General features: G+C 39.0%; 1 protein-coding gene across 2 annotated transcripts in view; it reads left to right on the top strand.

Moving 5' to 3' along the window:
• The first annotated feature begins 5,805 nt into the window (after positions 1 to 5,805).
• The window catches only part of LOC131470427 (Wilms tumor protein homolog), a 39,655-nt gene continuing 28,541 nt past the window's right edge, over positions 5,806 to 16,919 (top strand). Inside the window, exons 1-7 of one of the 2 annotated variants that reach the window (XM_058646247.1) lie at positions 5,806 to 6,147; positions 7,305 to 7,458; positions 10,249 to 10,291; positions 10,734 to 10,877; positions 10,960 to 11,016; positions 11,871 to 11,949; positions 16,761 to 16,899. The gene's annotated coding sequence lies outside the window, so the exon portion shown is untranslated. Of the gene's footprint in view, positions 6,148 to 7,303; positions 7,459 to 10,248; positions 10,292 to 10,733; positions 10,878 to 10,959; positions 11,017 to 11,870; positions 11,950 to 16,760; positions 16,900 to 16,919 lie in introns of those variants that run through there. The other variant, XM_058646248.1, reaches the window with a different exon arrangement.

A 16,919-nucleotide genomic window follows, 5' to 3' on the forward strand; every position in this document is an offset into this window, starting at 1 on the left:
CCAAAGAAAGGATTTCAAACACAAAATTCACAAAATAATACATTTGAACTTACTAAGGGAGGCAGAAGTGGATCAGCAACTCTTATCTCTCATGATGTAAAATCTGAGTTTTTTTCTATGGACTTTGGTGCAGACTGACACAAACTTCCGCTTCCAGTCAGCAAAGGCCGAGTCAATTTTATTAAGTGAGCCCTAACTGACTAACATCGCTTTGATAAAACCTGTTTAGGAGCTGTGAAGAACAGTTACGAACAGCCACACATAAACACACCCGACTACAAAACTTAACCCCCCAGGCCTTTACAGTAAAAGAAGAAGAATCCTTTATGACTCAAGTATGTTTTATACACACAGGAAATTTAACCTCTGCATTTAACCCACCAGAGCAATGAATATACACACACACACATACATGCACACTGTGGGAGCCGGTCCAACACCCAGCTTGGACCCGCTCCTCTAACCTATAGGCCATGGCTGTCCCGCCCCGCTAATCTAGAAGTTTGAATTCAATCCTGATTTACTGCCCCGTTTTATTGAAACTCTGTACACGAGAAAGGAGGAAAGCAATATATTTGCCAATCCTCCAGCTAAATGGGTCTCACCACTAAACCTTGTTGAATATCCCGGGGTTATGGGGCCATGTTTTGTCATATTATACCTCTTTGCCTGAAAAGCCATCACAGTAAATCTGGCGAGGAAGTCGTATTAAACGGTGCAGTGGATAGTGGACGTCTGTTGAGTGCAATCCTGGCACTCTGAGTGTACTCTGCAGTCTTAAATTGAAGAAGTGCAGCTGCTCCTTTGGCCCTGTAAAATACTTAAATGAGCAGATTATTAAGGAGAGATGGGATCCTGCTCCTCTTAATTCACTTTGTTCTGTAGCAGGGAGCTTTTTTTTCCTGGTTTTCTCTCCTAACATCATTTGTGTAAGGTTTGTTCATTCACTAAATTGAAAAAGTCATTTGCTCTGCTGCATTTCTAACATACTTTTTCTTTTGTAAAGTTTTTATAAGCAGATACACTAATGTTAGACGGAGAAACATTTCCATTTATTCCATGTAAGCCAACTCTTGCAACACACCTGAATTGTTTTTATCTATGTTTTCTACTTAACTGAGATTAACACAACATCCTTTCTTCAGTTTATGTTTGAGCAAATTAAGAATTAACTATTTATATATATTTTTTTAGGTTCTAATGCTATTTTGTGTATAGATTCGGAATGTTGCCCTGTACTGTAGGTAGATGGCACATCATTTTCCATTACTACATAGTACATCCTCAATGTGGGCGGGGTCATCATAGCATGTCGTTTTATACGCGACCCAAACACACAAACAATGGAGTTCATCGAGGCGATGGTGAACCACGGACAACAGCCAGCTCTTGCCGTTTTTTGGCAGGATTCCTGTGTCAGACGTTGTGCTCATGACTCTTCCAGTGATGACCAATCAGTGGCCGGCAGTCTGTTGATGTTGGATGTTGAAGTTGAGCCGAGTAGTGCTAGAACTGTGTAATGGAAAAGCGCCATTAGAGAGGTGGAGCTATGACATCATCATAATCAAAGTAGCATTTCAGGGCTCCCAAAACACCAGCTCGTTTATGCTGCGAGTATAACATAACTGTTTAATATTTTTTGTCGGCATGTCTTATGTAAAATCTCATCCTACCATTTGTGGTTTCTTTCTCTGCATGTTTTGCTGTGGTGAAACTTCACATCGCTGATAAATAACAGACCTCACCTTTTCCTTCGCGGGGCTTAGCATGAGTGACTGCACCCCCAGTCTCTCCGACAGAGAGTGCGTCCTCAGCTGTGAATCACTTGTGCTCAAGCGCTCACTCCTCTCGGCTTTCACCCGCACGGAGTGAGCCGAGCAGAGAAGATAATCTCTGAGATGTCGCCCTGCTGTCAAAGGTCGGCAGATGTGAAAGGTCGTCCTGTGCATCATTTACAGGCTCCTAATTTAGTAGTCCTAAATAGGCCCAGACTTCACCAAGTAAAGCAGATATCGGGGTCTACGAGTTATGAATTATCTTCACATTCTCTCCAAGTCTGTGTGCTGAGAAATGAGAGATACGGTTCAAGAGAAGGCAAGCATTGTGGGAAGAGGAAGATGTAAGGGAGAGATAAAGGGAGACGGAAAGAAAACAAACACAGTAAAAACAGGAGATAAAGGCCAGAGGTTATTAAAGTGGCATCTAGTGACCTATTAGATTCCTCAAGTGGCCTCCTGTCTGTCTCCTGTTCTGTAATATTTCACCATGAATAAATAAATGGTCTTTGTGACTTGAGTAAAATATCATAAACAAGTCATTTCCTTTACTAACTGAAATATAGGGGTCACAGTTGATGGATGATGTATGTGAAAAGTCATTTTACCAGCAATGATGTCTTCAAACAAAAAGAGATTGTCATACATATCGCCAACATACGTTGTGTTGTGTACTTATATTAGCTAAAACTTTACCAACGCTCTTTAATTTCATCTGTATTTCTGATCATGGTGGAAGACCGTTTAAATGTGGTCAATGATGGCATCTCTGCAGTCACTTCTGGGGTAAAACCCCCTTTGAAACATCAGAGTGAGGCTTCCAGTCAGCCAGTGTGTTCCGTCTTCTTTTTGCATTTTATTGTATGTATTTGTCACTAATGGATCACAACTGCTCATTGCACATTTTAAGTGCCTGTCACTACCTGATCCAAACCAGAGACTATTTTGTATCTAAAACCCTTAGCCTCGCCTTAACCCTAGAAACAGACTTTGTAACAGGAAGTAGCCTAACTTTTGCACATGAACAAATTGGGATCTCAGTACGGATTGGGTGGATACAGTGCAATCTGCCACCGACAGCACAATAACTACTGATTTGCTTAATTTGTCAACTTCTGTGTGAAAGAGGACAGCATTGGACAGATCTTCCAGACTTGTTGTTATAACATTAGTAAGGTGAAAGTGTATGATGGCCTTAAAATGCAAAACACAACAGCAAATAAACAGGGAGTGGCAGCACTTAACAAGCTAAATATGTTCCATTTCACATATAAGCCATTTTTTACACATAATGTTTAATGTTTATTCTGGATGACACTCGCCCATTAATTCGCTGTCTTTTTCTACTCTTCTGCTTTTAAACATGAGGTCACTTGGACATTATAAGAAGATTTGACTAGAGAGTTGGCAGGAGAAGCTGTGGACTTCTGTGCAGGCCATCTGACCATCTGCCATCTGACTGTAAGTAGAACCGTTATTTATAAAACTGACATCATACTGTATTGAAAGGACCTGAAACTGGTGATTGAAATCTGAACTCATGAGGAAAATGTTAACTGCCATTATAAATCAAGTACTTCTTTGCCCCTAATGGCCATTCCAGAGAATGCACTTCCTTATTGGCTTCACTTTCAGGACCCAGAGACTACATCCATTTTTATATACAGTCTCGAGCAGGGGGGTCTGCAACCTGCGGCTCTATAGTGACATTGAAAACCTCCCAAAGTAGTCTGGATCCACAAAATTATGCCAGCAGGTTTTCTCAAGCAAGAACTACTTAAAATGAAAAATAAGAATTATTTATTTTATTAATTTTCCCCAAACATTTTTGGGGTTTCATCGCTTCATAAGAGTTTGGTGTTTTTCCTTTGTTAACAGTAAAAAAAAAAAGAACTGGTAAAAACAGTAATGAAATGTCAAGTTTTCTTTTGGAGAAGGTTGCAGACCTCTGGTCTAGAGTCATCACCTAACCAGCTCCACATAGTGGCCCACACTAGCCAATGTTCGTTGGATGTTTTCACACACAAATGAATAAATACATGATTAAATAAATAACAACCAAATGGTGAGAGTGTTTTTATACCTGAAAGGACTGTCTTAAGCAGCAGGTTCCTGATTCTTCCCCCCCCTCATCTGTTCCCTGTCTCCTCTTCTTTGTTCAGATGCAATCTGGCTCTGAAAGACTCATCCAGTAGGCTGGAGGTAATGTGAATACAGTAAAGGTCTGTGTCACAAAGAACACGTTAAGACCATGAAAGGATAATGAGAAGAGAGGTAGAGATAAGATGGAGTGAGAGATGGAGGAACTGGTCTGAGCAGTGATACTCTGTGGACTGTAGCTGTGACTGAATTATCCTCCACCGAGGACCACCATGGCGGCAGACATACGTTTCTGATTTCCTGGGAAGGCTTTAACTTCTTATGGGTACATGGTCCTCCCACAGACAAACACTCACCGCTGCCTATACATCTACCGGTGTGTGTGTGTGTGTGTGTGTCTGCACGTGCACTCCACCTGACTAGATGAAGCCAATTTGTTATTGATGGAGTGGGGGCCTTAAACTTTTGGGTCTGGGTCACACAGACACAGTCATTTGCACACACTTTGACTGCAGGAGGTGTTGGTATGTGAGCCCCTCCCTCAGTGCGTTGCTCATGGTTGGCAAGATAGAGAACTCTTTTTTTCCCTCCAAGGAATCCTATAAACCTGTCATGACCATTATCTCCTGTCTCTTTCTCTCTGTCTCTCTGTCTCTCTGCGCTGTCCCACACTTTTTTCCATCTTGATGCCAGTTTTTGTGAGTTCTTGTCGCAATTGTGTCAGTAAATATCACTTATTTAAAACATTTTATCTGTTTGAAGCACCACATTCCTTCATTTCTCCATGTCACACATTCACTTGTGCACTGCCACACAAATCACAGACCCGTAACGACCTGCCAAGCTCCATTATGGTACAAATGTATCGAGTTACTGGCTTCAAGAGTAACGGATTGGAGGCCTCTTAGTGCGTAACAACACTGTTGTTTACCTTGTGTTTTGACGTTGAATCATCGCTTGGACTCGTAGATAACGGCTGCGATGTTTGACCTTGTTGCTTGTTGGATTTTATTTCAAGTAGATTGGACCTGTGCGGCATTGAAACAATGAACAGATGGTGTCATGTTACATGTGATTTGTGTTTATGAATTGTAACAGTGCGTAGCAGTATTATCAGATCGCAGAGAAACAGGCACATTAAAGTGATGGCTCAGTTTTTGTGAAGCGTGGTTGTTTGAAGTACTAACATATGGTCAGCACTGACTTTGCTTGTGTGCACCCGCTGCACTGACGCACAGAGGCTCACTCTCACTGAAAACAAGATTTAGTCAATTTAACTAAAGGTTCTCTTAGTAAATCTATCCCAGTTTAGCTATAAGATAACTTAAGAATATGTTTGCTACCTTATCTTGCTCTTAGACAGCCTTTAATGACTGTAAAGTCTGCGTCACTTTGTCGCTACACCAAAGTCCATAGAGAAAATCAACAATTTTGTGCATCTGCACACAGGACCCACTGCTACCTCCATCAGTAAATTCAAATGTGCTATGTGTTTTGTGTTCGAAATCCTTTGTCCATGTTTACCAAAGTGATTCAAACTAACTATAGAGGCAGCAGCGGACCAACAGCTCTTGTGTCCTCATAATCTAAAAACAATGATTTTCTCCATGGACTTTGGTGTAGAGTGTGTGTAGTTTAAAAACTTCTATTTCCAGTCAGAAAATGGGTGTTTAATGGTCACATAATGTAGTGAAAATGAAGATATTGTAGATTTAAATAGTTTTTGATGCAGTCAGCGTTCAAAAGGTTTTTTTTTTTTTACGGCACTATAATCAGATTATAAAGTACAATGTGTGACTGGTTGTCAAAGAATCTATAGACAGAGAAAGACAGGTTCAAACCCCATTTAATTTCTTCCCTCTTTCATTGTAGCATGCTGAGAGGAGCTGACAGGAAAACGGAAAGTGATCATGATTAAAAATGGAAGAGTAATCCCACTGACTGGCCCATTAGCCACTCAGATTCATCTCAGGTCTGTTTGTTTTGATAGGAACGACACCATGACGCAGATGAATGTCTCCCTCTGTTATGATTCCATTAGCAGAGCCAGTGTCCTTTTCCTATACGCTCTACGGCTCACGGCCTCTGCGGTTTCACTCGGACTGGTCTGCCCAGAGAACCGCCGGCCTCTACCCAGAGAGAGCCTTCCCCGCATGGGGACACGTCTGGATGACCCCCTGGTATGCTGGAGGAGCCAGACCCAGGAGATAAAGAGCGAATATAAAGACAAATCAAATGCAACCAAAAGGAAATTTTATGATCTCACCAGAGGGTAATATTTTTTCCTCACTTGACACAGTTTTAGTATGAACAAGGTCAAAGATATAAATATAACACGACAGGGAAATTCCTCTATGCATGTGATAATCTAATACTGACCCAGAACTGGTCTCATGTTTTACATGGAGACTTAATACATGGGAGGACGTGGCTTTATTTTAAACAGTTGGTGAAGATATTGGGATATAAAACAGGAAGTGATTGTCCAGCAGTAGACAGGCTGGACCACAATACAAGTGGAAAAAGACATCATGTGGTGTTTCTCAATCCTGGTCCTCGGGGACCCCTGTCCTGCATGTTTTAGATGCTGGCCTGCTCCAACACACCTGATTCAAATGAACGGGTCGTTATCAGGATTTTGCAGAGCTTGATGACGAGCTCAACATTTCTTTTCAGGATTGCGACACACTGATGTAGAGCTGCACAAACACCATATTCATAAAAGTAATGGTTAATCTGAGACTGTGCAAAAGCTTGTCTTGTTTTAGGTTGCTTCATCACTAGAAAAAAAAGTCCTCCAGTTTGTCAGTGATGCTAATCAGGAAGTAAGAATATATAGAACAGCCACCAGGGGGCAACTGTGCTGGTTGCAAAAAGAATTCCATTTGAATGGAGGTCTATGGGAAAAGAAGTCTATTTCTTACTTGATTTATAATGTCAGTAAATAATTTCAGTGTCAATCATGATGTCATTTTTGTAAATATTGTTCCTATTTAGAGGAAAATAGATGATGAAGTATGACACAAGTGTGATTGACAGCTGATATTGTCTGCCTGATGTCTGTGAACTTCCATGTGAAGAATGTCAACATGGCAGTGGTCAGATCGCAAATCTGGAGACTCCTTTAAAAAAGGAGTTCAGATTCTTATGGGTGCTGGGCCACAATCAGTTTCCCCAATGTTTCCCACCTGTGTGAGTACCTGCTGCTCCACCCTAATATGCATCACCTGTGCCTAATAAGAAAATCTGGTCAACTGCTGGTCTTCTGCTGCCTCGTTTAGTAACTAATAACTAACTGTAACTGTGTAACTTCATGACAGAGGCAGCAGTGGATCAACAGCTCCTGTTATATGTGGGTTCTAGGTGCAGTACCTCATTTGACTGAACTATATTTCATGAAGTCATTTCTAATCAATAGCGTTGTGATAGTGTTATTTTAGACATTCATCATGGCAGAGCCGGCAAAAAAGAAGCAGAGAAACCGCTGTTGGAGGAAGTGAGGAAGAGGAAGCAACTGTTTGACCAAGCGAGGGGTCTCACACGAGTAAGGATCGGACCAGCTTTTTTTGAATGATCATCAGGTGTGAGTTTTTACAATAGTGAGGATAAAGTGGTAGACTGCATGGATGGATGTTTAATATGTACAACTCTAAAACTGTAGGGGGAGTTCTGTGGAGAAGAAAGCAGCCAGACTTGCAAAGTTCCACTTTAAAAACAATATTATAAGTTTGTTTTGAGCAGCTGGTGTCAGCAGGACGTAAGAATGAAGTGTAAGAAAAATTAAAACTGCGTTTATGGTGAACAACATCCAAAACACACCACTGTAACAAGTAGAAATAACAGCTGATTTGTCAAGAAAATAGCAACGAGCAGCTTTTCATTTGTTCTGAAACAGTGTGATGTGGCTGATTACTCAAAGTCATTTTTCTTCTCGTTGTCACTTTATCATAGTTGGACCTCGGACTCACACTGGCGGTTGTTATGGCTGCGTATTATCCAGAACAAACACTGCATATTTAGCAGAGGGGTGCCACAACAGTAGCTGAAGCAAATAACCTGCTCACTTGTGTGGATGAACATATATACCGTCACGTATCTGCTGTTATTTAAATCCTGCCAGACCTCTTCGACCTGCCGCTCTGACTCACACTGTGTGGGAGAACAGTTTGTGACTACATGCTTTTCTGTTTTTGCTGTCGATGCAAAGCTCCTAAATTTGTCCACAGGTTGTGTTTTAGTGTTGTAAAGCCAAGGTTCATTTTTCTATTTTTAAGGCTTAACATTCATTCTGTCGACCAGTAATTTTAACAGTGGCTCCAGTGGTTGATTTACTGATACACCGAGGTCAGCACTTTGATTTACTCACTTCCTGTAGTTCCTGTCTGTTATTTGTTCTCATGTTCTTTTTTTCCGTCCTCCAAAATGGTTTTTCATAGCTGGCAAACATTTTTCACTCACATTTTCCTATCGCATATGTTCAATTTTGCCTGATTGATAATACATTTGTCCAATTTTTTGTTAGGTTTACTTTAGACCATGATCGCAGCTCAACTTTTTTAATAACTAATTGACAAAATGATGGATAGAGTGTTTTTTGCTGTGAAACAACTATTCAGAGAATCGATGTAATCTGTTGGTTGTTGACTGATGGCGTTCAGTTTAGCCCCTAATGACCTGTCAGATGGTGGGGAAAAATGAGGTCAAAGGTAATCAGATTCAGACCAGCTCCGGAGCTCCTGCCCGCTGGTCATCTCTCTCTCTGTGTCTCTGATAAAAGACGAAACACTTGTTTGTTTTTCGTGTGCTCCGTCATGTCGGAAGTGAAGTCAGGCCGTCCTCCAAGAGCAACATGTGGAACTCGAAATAGAAGGTTGAGAATTGGAGGGGAGTTCGGATAAAAAAAAGAAAACAAACAGAAGATAGAGATGCTAAAGAGAGCGGAGAAGCGTCCATCGGGGCTGCAGAGTTTCAGCTGAGCATCACAGCGTCACATCTTCACAGCCAGAGATGATTCCAGACAATGTCGCGCTGAGGCACAATGTTAAATATTGTACTTGATGACTGAACCCATGGTCCGCCACCATCATTCCCTGTCAGCCCATTTGTTATTAAAGTGCTGGAATGTGTCTAGCACTTCATCATTGCGAGCAGTCACTCTGCAGCAGGAGGCCGCAAGACTGAGCTACGTCCTCAGCCCCCCATAAAACACACACACTCACACACACAAATGTTTGTTATATCTTAGTGAGGACACATAATGCATTCCCTAGCCCCTTACCTTAACCTTAACCATCACAACTAAGTGCCTAACTTTAGCCCTTACCCTAACATGAACCCAATTATAACCTTAACCCTAAAACCAGGTCTTAACCCAGAAAAAGCCCTTTAAAGTTGTGAGGCCTAGTAAGGACACATTATTGACATAATGCATTCCCTAGTCCCTTAGCCTAACCATAACCATCACAACTAAGTGCCTAACCTTAACCCTTAACTGAAGACTGTAAGGAAGTTCTGTATAACTTTTGGGTAAAAAACATTTGTTTTATTGTACTGTTTGAATTGTTTTTATTGCCGTATGAATATGCTATGTTTTTATGCACTTTATTGTGACGTACTTTATGTTTTTATCTATTTTATTTACCCTAACCCCCTAACCCTATGGCTTAACCCTCAAAAAGTTCTAACTAAAAGTTGTGAGGCCCAGACAAAATGCTTTTTGGACCTCACAAATATATAAATACACATATTAGTACACAAGCACACAGCTCCAGTGACTAACATTAATGTAATGGTTCAGGATTTTTAAAAATGTGTACACCCCATTTGCCTAGTAGCCAACAATTTTGTTCTGCTCTCGCTGACAACATGGGGGTCACAAAAAAAGCCTCACCCAATAAATCCCTGTTGTCTTGGGAGTATACCTGCTGCTTTGCCTCTCCATCAGACATCCTTTTGCAACCGGTAACTGAGTTTTGTATTGCTTTGTAAAGTGATCAAATCCCTGCACCAAAGTCCAGAGAGAAAATCTGTGATTGCACACAGGACCCTTTGATCTTCCGTTGAGTACATCAGTAAGTTCATGTGTGTTATTTTGTAACTTTGGTGTTTGAAGTCCTTCGTTCAGATCTACCTCACTGACACAAACTTATTAAAAAGAGGCAGTGGGAGACCAGTAACTTTGGTGTCCCTGTCAGCTAAAAACACTGATAATATTATGACTGGCCAAAGAAATGTTATAACACTAGCTTTAAATGATACTGAGACTGTATTTGTATACAAGTGCAGATATAGAAAAAGCTTAAAATGTATTGCTTCTATAAGTTACTGTATATGTGTAACAATGTCAATTATTATTATATGTTTCATTCCACAGAATGTATTTTTGCTGTCCATTTGTTTTGAGTTGCAGGGAAGAGGTATGTGACTTTTTCCATTCCTTATATTTGTGTTGTGACTTCCTCATTTATGTTTTATTGTGTATTCTTGTCATACTGTATGTAAACTTATTTTTATTATTCTATTTTGTTTAAGTTGTCACACCTTTGGTCCTTTTTCAATAATTACAACAAAGCTCTACTACTTCTACCTCTACTAGTCTTCTGTGTTCTGAAAAAGAGGATTTATCTAAGAATGATCTAAGAGAGTAAACCACACCAAGTGATGCAGCATTACATTTGGTTCAGAAGACGGAAGTACACAGTTCCACTTGCTTACGAGAAAAGGACTTTTATGTGATGATAGGCCAAAAATGTTTGATTTCGGGGTTTTTTTTTTCGACTGACCAGCTGGTGAACCCAACACACACTCGTACACAGTCCTTCCTCCAGTCTGATATCTGCTTGTCTGTGTTCCTCTCAGTTTTCTTGCCAGGAGTTTTCATTGCCAGCAGGGTCGTCTGCTTCTCTCCTGACTCCCTGTTAGCTACTTTATTGTGCTGGTTGGCTGACTGACTCTGGCTCATTATGAGCAGGTGACAAGGACAAGATGAAGACGGAGAGCAGAGTGAGTTCACTGGAGCCTGAGTTCACCATGGAAGAGTGGGAGAAAACTAATTTGCTGTGTCTTGTCTGTTTTTCTGTACTAGGCGAGGCACGGCTGTTTTACTTACAGAGCACTTTTTATACGCAAGGGCAGATTCAAGGTACGCACATATTCAAAAACAACACAGAGACAGTACAATAAAAGATAAAAATCAAAAATATTTGAAAGGGTGTAAAAGAAAAAAATATTAAGATTAATAATGTTTAGGGCTGCAAAAATGCATCGACAAAATGAATCATCAACTATTTAGAAACTTTTCAGTAATTAAATAGTTCTGTCTTTTTGCTCCATATAACAAAGAAATCATTCAAACTGAATAATTTTGGTTTGGGGACAAAAATTAGACCTTCCAGGTTTGGTAAACACTGATCAAAATGTTTCAACATTTTAAAGACCAAACAAGTACTCGATTAATCAAGACTGATTAATAGATCGTGAAATAATCGTTAGTGCAAATGTTTAAAGATATAAAAGAAGAAAAGAATAAATAAGATTTAAAAAAAAAATAATTAAAAAGGTAAATTATGTAAATCAGTGAACTCTATTTATTTAGGAACTTTAGAGAACATATATGAGACAATAAAACATACACATTTATATCAAATAGCAAAATACATAGAGTCCTATATAGAGTACAGTCTCTCAAATGTGGGACGTTAGAGGCCCCAAAAGATTGTAAATCAAAAAAAAAAGTCCATGTCCAGATTTGTACATTAGCAAGAATTTTGCACACTGAAGAAAAAGGGAAACTTTAAAATGTTATTTTGTTACCAATGAAAAATCACAAAAAACTGCAAACTCTATAGTGATCATATTAATAGTTATTGTCCTTTTGGACATACTTTCCTTCCTTTCTTTCTTTCTTTCTATCTTTCTTTCTTTCTTTCTTTCTTTCTTTCTTTACCAGCTGAATCCTTATCCGTACTTATCTAACAGTTTTTTGTGTGTTTACAGTACGTAAGGTCTGTTTTCAGTGCCTGCGCTTCCTCTGGCCATGACCTACCTGAAGAACATGTTCCCCAACAGTTTAAGGGTAAAATAAATCTTATATATCAATAAATAGTAGACACGGTTCAAATATCGACACATTTCTGACACATGAATAATTAATGTATGGTCTTTGACTGGTGGAGCATCAATTCTTACTAGTTTAAATGTGTGGTGCATTAAATCAAAGGGAAATCAAGTGTCTGAATGCACTTTCAGACATCTATTCACTCATATTTAAAGCTTCTGATCGTGTCAGGTGGGTCTGGCTGAATATTAAGGAGGAGAGCCATGATTTGTTACAGTGCTATTTAACTCTGGAAATATATATAGCTACGACATACCGAGTTCTTCCTTCAGCCGCCTGCTCGGAGACAGAGATAGTATCTTTGAAGAATCGCCTGCAACAGCCAGAACATAACTTACTTTACACAGCCAAGCAAAGCTGAGCGCCGGCCAAACTCTGTCTCTGTATGTCCTCTCTCTCTCACATCTGCCTCCACAAAAACATCTGTAAAGCCTGATCGTTCTTCACACAGGAAATTTCCCTTCTGCACATTAATACTGACTTATTACTGTCTGTTTGTGGGCAGGATATCTTATTATTTCACCGCATTGACAAATATCTAAAAATGTGTATTTGCCACGCGAAAAAACACTATTTAAAAGTGCTTAATAATACACTGGACAAATTGTATGACTTGGTATGAGAATATTTTGTGTTGTGATTATTTACTTTTAACAAGCAGTGTTTAAAGGACTGGAAAGTAGCATTACGTCACTGCTTTTGACTTGACGTAAATGGAGACATTTGAAGTGACAAATCTACTTGTTACAACTCTGCAGTTGCTCAGACTCATTGTTTTGTTTTCAGAGGTCATAGCTTCTTTTACTGGTTTACTCTGATAAGACAAAAGGCAAAAACGAGACAGTTCTTTAGAGCTAGTGGGTGAAGAGAAACCTTTAATTTGTCTTTCCATGGACCGCTTTTATTGGCTTTTTGTTCTAAACAAACTATTTATTTAAGATGTGGTCATGGGTCTTGCCCAAGGACACACATATAGACTAGTGGGGACCCACAACCTTCCAGCTCTACCACTGAATGACCATCGCTCAATTCTAACTCCTCACTTTTTGTAATACTATTTCTTCTAAAACGTATGTACATTTTATATCAGAAAATGTACTTTAATACTTGAGTACAGTAAATGTCATATACTTTAATACTTTTACTCAAGTAAAAGTTGACTTCAACGTCTTCCAAAGTCATTTTCTGTTAAGATACTCAAGAATCCCTGAAGATACGCTAAGAAACAACATGAAGAATGACAGTTTTTTGGCTACTTTATAAATGTAGTTCAAATTGGATTATTATATTACATTACATACACTGTAATAATGAATGATTTATCTCATTCATTTGTAGCAAGTCTAGTTTACTCTGTTAATTTATGTTTGTGAACGTCTGAGTGTGTCTGTGTGTATAATAGGAGTGTTTGAATACCGGTTCATTTATTCATAACTGATAAATGCTGCATCACCTGCTGGTACCATGCTCACTGATCTTTCTCTCTTGGATTCAGCTCCATGATGCCTCTTTAATTACATACCTTCAGAGAGATAGAGTCCATCTGAGTCCAGGTCAATCCAGTTCACCACCTGTGTTAGCAAGGGAGTGTCTCTGTCTTCTGAGGTCAGCATTGACCACGGAATACATTATTTGGGGTTTAAAGGTCACGGCAGACGAACTTGGTTCACACACAGCCATTAATTATCACCGTCAGCGAGAGAAATGCCCGAAAACCTTGTTCTTTTTATTGTTAACATTGAATGACACGACTTGTTTTCTCAGTGTGACCAGTGCATGACCTCTCCTCTTCCTTACTCTGCCTCTAATCCATGACTCATCAAACCCTGGGAGTCGTTTCAATAGAAATGTTAATGTGCCTTTATTTTAAATTTGTTGCTTATTCAGTTTCATGAAAAAAAAAGAATATGGAGACATCTTTCTTCATAATCCTGCCTCCAACTTGACACCACTTCTTAGAATTTGACTCTTTCCTCTGAGAAATAAAACATAAAACAAGAGAAGAGTTTTCATATTTGTTGGACATTTTATCTGCTGTTCTTTAATATATATATATATATATATATATATATGTACACATATGTTTCCATTGCTGTGTAATCTCATTTCCATATGCTTACTTGATGTCGGTATTTACGGTGCAATCGGGGTTTGTATAAGTTAGTTTGGTTGTCTAAATCTCCAAGTTAGAGTCAAAGAAATGATACGATATAAAACTAAGACAAACTTATGTCTCCTCGTTTTGTCTCTGTTGGTATAAAGAAGATATTGGTGGAAAATATTGATGAGTAAACAAAAAAGAGTTTGGTCGAAATAAGGCAGAAAACACACACACACAGTCTGGTTTCCATGACTTCAGAGGACATTACATTGACGTATACAACATTTCCTGGAGACTTTTGACTCATTTACACACTGCACAGAATTTTTATCTTTCATGCGTTCATTTTGCTCATCTTTGTGCAGACAAAACGGAGCAATACCACTGAAAATCGCAGGGGCAGTCTAGAGTCAATCAGTCAAAAAAAACACAAAGAAGAGACGTAAATAGTGAAAATGCTGCCATTCCCTATTAATGAGACGACTTACATTCCAAGAACAATAAAATAACCATGTTTGTTGATGCCTACAACTTAATACTCAGCATTGCAGAGGAAGTGTTGAGTAAACATCCAGATGTAAAATGGAATATAAATGGGCCTTTACTCTAACCTTCACCACTGGCCTAACCTTAACCTCATCCTAACCATCCAACATGTCTTCAACTTAAAATCTAATCATTTATGTTATGGGGACCTGCTTTTTTGTCCCCATAAAGGAGACAAGTCCCCGTTATGTGAGTTTGTAAACACATTTAGGTCCCCAACATGATAGTACACAATATCTTGGAAAATACATTAAAGCAAAGAACGTGTTGACTTGTATGTATTTTACTGATTAAAATGTCATTATTTTTTTTATCTATATAGTTATTTTATCTGAAAAACAAGAACATAGAACAACATTAGATTATAACTATGGATGAGGGTGTGGTGGAAACCTGTAGGGGCTTTTATAAAAAAAAAAATTTTCATGACACTGAATAAGCAACAAATTTTAAAAAGTCACATTGACATTTTTTTTATTGGAATGACCCTCAGGGTTTGATGAGTCATGGATTTGATTCAGAGACACTAAGACACTGATGTGACGTAATAGGATAGGGTTTTTCCCAGTAAATATTTCATATTTCATCATATAAACAAATATGCATATAGACTTCATATTACCTGTACAACAGATGTATTTTTACGATCGTTTGAGGGGAAAAAAAATAGAAAACACAAGTGGCTCATTGATGATGATGAAGCCAATAAATCAACAAGGCTTCATCCTAACATGAGTCTGCTGAATATGGGGAAAACAAAAATATTTCCCGGGTCACTGGGATCTCAGTGTTTCTAGAGAAAGCACTGGGATGGGAGTGAGGTAGATGAGTTTTCATTTGAAGATAATTTGTTGTTTCGTGGAGCAGGAATGCGTTCCATTGGCCGTGGGGGCCATCAATCTTTAAACCATATTGGTTGACTGGTCAGATGCCTGAGCGCTCCTCTGGGATCTGAGGCACTCCAGTGTGATTGTCTTTCTCTTTTAAAACGTAGATGTCTGTCTTTTTTCTATGTTCCTGTGGAAGGAATAAGAAAAGGCAGAGAGGGAGTGGAAAAAAGGTGGTGGAGAGGAGGACATTTCTTGTGTCCCTGTGTCTGTCCACCTGAGTGCTGCTGGATTATTTCTCCTCGGGACTCCTGCCTATCAGAGTCCTATCAGAGATCACAGGGCCTTATCATGATGGATCAGAGGACATTTATCAGCGAAACACACAACAAAAGACACAAGTGTGTCTTTGTGTCCAACAGTCACTGACAGTGGGAGAAGTGTGAGATTGTGAGGCCATGACTTTGTGTATTTAGAACAAAAATCCTTTGATTTTTGAAGTTAAACGCATGTAACAATAGTGGACTTTTGAATTTTAGTTGATACTTTGTTGTTTTTATTGACTTACATAATTAATCTTGCCTTGTCAACTTGAACTGTTTCTCTTTTCTTTTCAGCTTTGCACATTTTGTCACTTTTATTTAGATTTTTAACCTATACAATTTGTCAAAATGTAGTTTCTAATCTAATTTATGTTCCTAATTATGACTCAGTGCATGTTTGCTGCTTCAGTTTGTGCTGCTGTGTCACCCTCTGCACAATCACTTTGTTTTGGTTTGATTTATTTGCACGTTTATGACTAAAACATCAGAGAAAAATAATAAATTAAAGTAGAACACATGTATAAGACCTCACCCATAAATGGTAAAACACAAGTAAAATATCCAAAGAAATAAACATAAATTTAATTTACCTAAATAGTATGTACAAACATTACAAATTTGAATTAATGATGATTTCAGCTGAATGGAATGCAGTCACTATGTTGTACCAATGCAGGTGAGACATTTTTACTGAATAGCCAATAGGAGCGCTCTCCCTCTCTGACCTGCACTGTGATTGGTCAAACTCTGCCATCACAGGCCAGAAGATGTAGTTTAGATATTAGATACAGTATTTTTGTGCTATATACAGTGATGATGAATACTACAGACTCAGCTGTCAAAACAAACACGTAACATCGCCATCTTGTCTTTCAGTCTGGATTGGCCATTATTTACCCAGCGTGTCATCTGCAACACCGACTCACACATGATGTGTGAGTCACTTTTTACATGTGTTTGTGTGTTTTACAGAGTAAATCATGGAGAGGAGATCAAGTGTCAGTGAAGTTAGCTCACACTTCATCACCGCTACGTCCTTTTTATTCCCCACACGTCGGCCACGGTCTGGCTCTGAAGGAAACGACATAAGTTATGGACAGGACTTTAAACGGTAAGCTGTGTGTGCACTTT

This window comes from Solea solea, chromosome 12 (assembly GCF_958295425.1).
Source record: "Solea solea chromosome 12, fSolSol10.1, whole genome shotgun sequence".
In the NCBI taxonomy this organism is placed as follows: Eukaryota; Metazoa; Chordata; class Actinopteri; order Pleuronectiformes; family Soleidae; genus Solea; species Solea solea.